The sequence below is a fragment of the Ailuropoda melanoleuca genome, chromosome 14 (genome assembly GCF_002007445.2).
Source record: "Ailuropoda melanoleuca isolate Jingjing chromosome 14, ASM200744v2, whole genome shotgun sequence".
NCBI classification, from domain to species: domain Eukaryota; kingdom Metazoa; phylum Chordata; class Mammalia; order Carnivora; family Ursidae; genus Ailuropoda; species Ailuropoda melanoleuca.
In genome coordinates, this window is record NC_048231.1 from 103,769,495 (window position 1) to 103,773,623 (window position 4,129).

The 4,129-nt window shown below is 53.9% G+C and overlaps 1 protein-coding gene across 1 annotated transcript in view; it reads right to left on the bottom strand.

Annotated features, from left to right (window-relative positions):
- ZNF516 (zinc finger protein 516) overlaps positions 1-3,144 on the bottom strand; it is an 85,926-nt gene extending 82,782 nt beyond the window's left edge. The window contains exon 1 of the mRNA XM_034643202.1: positions 3,122-3,144. The gene's annotated coding sequence lies outside the window, so the exon portion shown is untranslated. The remainder of the gene's footprint in view (positions 1-3,121) is intronic.
- Between the last annotated feature and the right edge of the window lie 985 nt (positions 3,145-4,129).

Genomic DNA, 4,129 nt, shown 5'->3' on the forward strand with positions numbered 1-4,129 from the left:
GGAAGGATGGAGGGCAGATGTGCCAAACCAAATGGCCCAGGCTTCATCCAGCCCCAGGCCTTTCCTGAATGATCTCCCACCGCTTTACGCCTTGCTGCTCAGTGTCTTCCGGGGGGGGGGAGGGGGTTGTGACTCCAATCCTGATTACAAATACCAGCTTCTCAGCTCTACACTTAAAATCATACCAAGCTACTCACACACACACACACTGCAAATTGCTTTCGACTTCTTTATATTTATTTATGTTTTGTTTTTCAAATTTTTTCCAGAATTGGTCTATTGCACTGAAGATGCCTGGTTCCAGAGCGCCAGGAGGCTTGGTAAGTCGTGCACTCAGTGCAGGCTGTTAATTGTGCAACAGTGCAAGCCGCAGAAAGGGAAAACACCACCCTGGCACTTCACATTCGTCAGGCCACTAAATTAAGCTGACAGGGCTCACGGGAAGGGTTCAGAAGCCCTGCCAGAAAGACACCACACACGGCAAACAAAAAGACGTTTATTTTTAAACATCCGTAGGTAAGTGTACATTACACCACATGCATGTGGCAAAGAACAAAGGTCTACCTGAACTCCTCGCAGGTTCACCTCCTGCTGAGAAAGTTCTCAGAAAGGTGCTACAGGACTGTCCACGATGTCAAGCTCTTTCTCCCTAACCTGAACCTACCCGCATTTTGGATAAGCATAGCATATTGGCTTTCTTAGGTAATGATAGTTCCCTCCAGCCAGTTCTAAAATCTCCTAAGGGAAACCTTTCCAAATTAGGACCAAGAGTAAACTTCGCTTTCAGGAGAGATGCGCAGGCTTTGATGTGGGGCCTAGAGGAGAGGGGTCTGGAATAACCAACTTTTTTTTTTTCAAACACACATCAGTTCCTTTCGGGAGACCTTGTGGACCCAGTCTTGCCATCTAACGGGATAATTCCCGCCAATGTCACGCTCTGAAAACACAGCTTCACTGGGAAACACGTGGAAAACATCACTTCCCTTCTGGGGCAGTAAGCTTCTCACCCACTGGGAGGCTCGGCCTGGGGCACGACACCCTGAGGCTTCCCACGTGCCCACGCCAGCTGTCCCAGGATGCACGTAATAACCCCTCGTTTCGCAAAGCTCGACTTGCAGCCTCATCCCCGCCGCGGCCAAGCCCTCCTGGAAAAGTGCCCTCGGAAGGAGAAACGGGCACGAAGAGCGTCTGAGTCACATCGTTCTACAGGTTCATGGTTTTCTCACCAGCACACAGACCGGCAACACACCGCACCTCCCAGGCACGGAGCCTCGTCCCGCGCACACCGGCACCCAGAGGAGCCTCTTCTCACCGGGGGCTCCCCGCGGAAACCCCAGCCCCGAGGACCCGCTGGAGGCAGGGGCGCTCACGGCCCACGGGGACTGAGAGGGTGGCTGTGCACGTGAGCGGGTCTGCCGGACACGGGGGCCGGAAGCCGGGGCTCCGCACAGCAGCACCGCCTGCACAGAGGACTGGCGCGCTCTCTCTGTTTTTCTGGAAGAGGCAGGAATTGATTTTTACAACCCACTGAACTCAAGTCATCAGTGATGGTTTACAGCGACCACAGAACCAGGGAGTCACCTCTCCTAACAGGACAACTGTCCCCACCAGCAGCAGGCCCCGTCTCTCTGTGCAACAGGCTAACTTTGACCATGTCCTCGGGGATCTGCCTTTGCGTCCCCAGCTCTCCGGGCCACAGCAAACCACAAGCAGGACGGCACGCGGGGGTGAGCAGGCGAGGCCACCTGCAGCCTCCTCACCACCGAGGGAGCCAAGGGCACCTGGCGACCACACTGTTTGGGGGCCCTGGATCACCCTATGTCTTGGGCTTTAAAGGAGATTTGGGGGGAGTCATTTGCCACACAGTTTCTATAGTTGCCAGGAATGTATTCAGAGGATGTTTCTCTGTCTTGCATTCCAAACGCAGAGTAAGAAAACGTACTTAAAGTCCTTAGACCAGTGCCTGGGGAGCACTCAGCAAGGGGAGGGTCCCTTCCCCGTAAGCCCCACTTCCAAGATTCCGCAGTAGTGTCAATGATCACAAGGAACCCAACACTGATCCGTGTTCCCACACAGGAGCGGCTTCTGCTGTGGGAGTCCCGAGGCCCACATCCTAGGTCTGAGCAGTCAGATAGTCAGCAGTCACCGAGTGCCCACCTCAGGCTGGGCAGCCCCCACGTGCTGCTCAGACCTGCGCAAGTCTCTGGCTCACCCGGGAATCTGCACCTGCAAAGGGAGGGTCCCGGCCTCATCCCTCCAGTGCAGATGCTGAGAAAACTCCCCTCCTCTGACACTCCAGCCAAATGATTTTNGGTCCCGGCCTCATCCCTCCAGTGCAGATGCTGAGAAAACTCCCCTCCTCTGACACTCCAGCCAAATGATTTTCCCCAAATCCAGAGATAAAAACCTATGGAGCTCTCCTTTTCCACCCTACTTGGCATCAAAATATCTTTCCGATTAAAATCAAATTTAATATTTTCCTTTGGGCTTTTAAACTTACTTTCAAAGTGTTTTTTGTCCCAGAAGAGCTCTCTGGGCTTCGGTGTTGTGGCTGGGGTCCCCACAGGAGGGGACTTCACATAGGGCTTCAGTTCCCCAAACTTGGAGGCTCTTTCCAACAATCAACTTAAACCATCTCACAACTGTAACCAAAGGACAATCCACACAACTCTGGGAGAAAAGGAAAGAAGAGTTGCACTACAATACATCTCCTTATAAGGAATGCGAGCCTAACACTTCAGCTTCTAGAATGTGCCTTTAGGTAAAACACAGACACCACAGAGGCCTGAGTCCACTCGTGTCCCAGCACACGGCAGGGAAGGAACTAGGAACTGCTCCTGACAGACCAACCCAATGAAAACGAAACCTTTCTCCCTGTGGACACAGATGGACGTGTCCTCCGCAAGTGATGGAAGAAAGGAAGGTCCAGGAGTTCAGAATTCACTGATCCCCATTAGGGCTTTGCTGCCCGCGGCAGCGCCTCCCACAAGGGACCCTGCAGCCGCCTGCCACCCCCAAGCACGCCGCCCAAAACACCAGAGAGCAGATGCTGCACAAACGTGGGACGAAAAGTTAGTCCCACTCCCATGCACACACCGGGCGTCCTTGGAGCCACACTTACCCAGATAACAAAACGAAAGCATCCGCCCCACAAGCCCGAGCCCCGCAGATCTGCCCACACAGCCCACGCTCAGGGAAAGTTCTTCAAGAGCTTTTGTTCCACGTCACTCTGGTCCCCACGTCCTGATAAACAGGTGCTCTTTTTGACTTATTTTCCTATTTACCATCAAAGGCCTTTTACCATTTTTCCTGCTATGCCAGGAAAAGCGACCCCTCGCCAAGGTCAAAGTGAAAACTATTGTTTTAGCTTAAATGCTCTCAATCCCAGGTCGGCAAAACACAAGTCCAACGGATTAAACAGGAAGGTATCCTCATCAACCCAAATTTGACTTTCCTGCGACAAAGTCAGTGAGGTAATGAGGCCCTCCTACCCTCCCCCAGGAAAGGCGCTGCAACTGGCCCCCCTTCCCGCCCCCGGCCTCCCCCAGAGCCTGAACTCCTCCAAAGCTCCTGCTTCGAGTGATCACACTTTTTCTTTTGAAATGTTATCTATTTTTTATTTTTTTCTATTGTTTTTTAATCAAGTGATGGCACTCATAAGAAAGGTTTCTACTGCTTTTAAGAAAAAAATTAACTGCTGCAAATGCACAGAGATGTTTTCCAGAGACAGAAAAGCTCCCTCGGGCAGCTCCCGGTAGCTCACAGCACGGCACACCGCGGCTTCGCGCCCGCTCTGAGCACGGTGGCCGGTGGCTTCGCACCCGCTCTGAGCACGGTGGCCGGCTGGGACAGCACGCAAGGCTGTCGAACTGCATCGGCCTTGAGCACCTGGATGGGTCGGCAGCACGTCACCACAGAACACCGGCCCTGGCGCTTTCCTCCTGGCGGTGCTCTGCTCCATACGCCGCTCACGCCGCCGGCCACGGAACGCCAGGCCCCGTGGGTGGCTCTGTCTTCTGTCCGGACCACGGATCCGAAGGGCAGCACCTCCACCTGCACCTGCACGACCTGAACTCACAAAGCAGACCCTCAGGTCGGGGAGGAGTGTGACCACCACGCTGACCTGTCC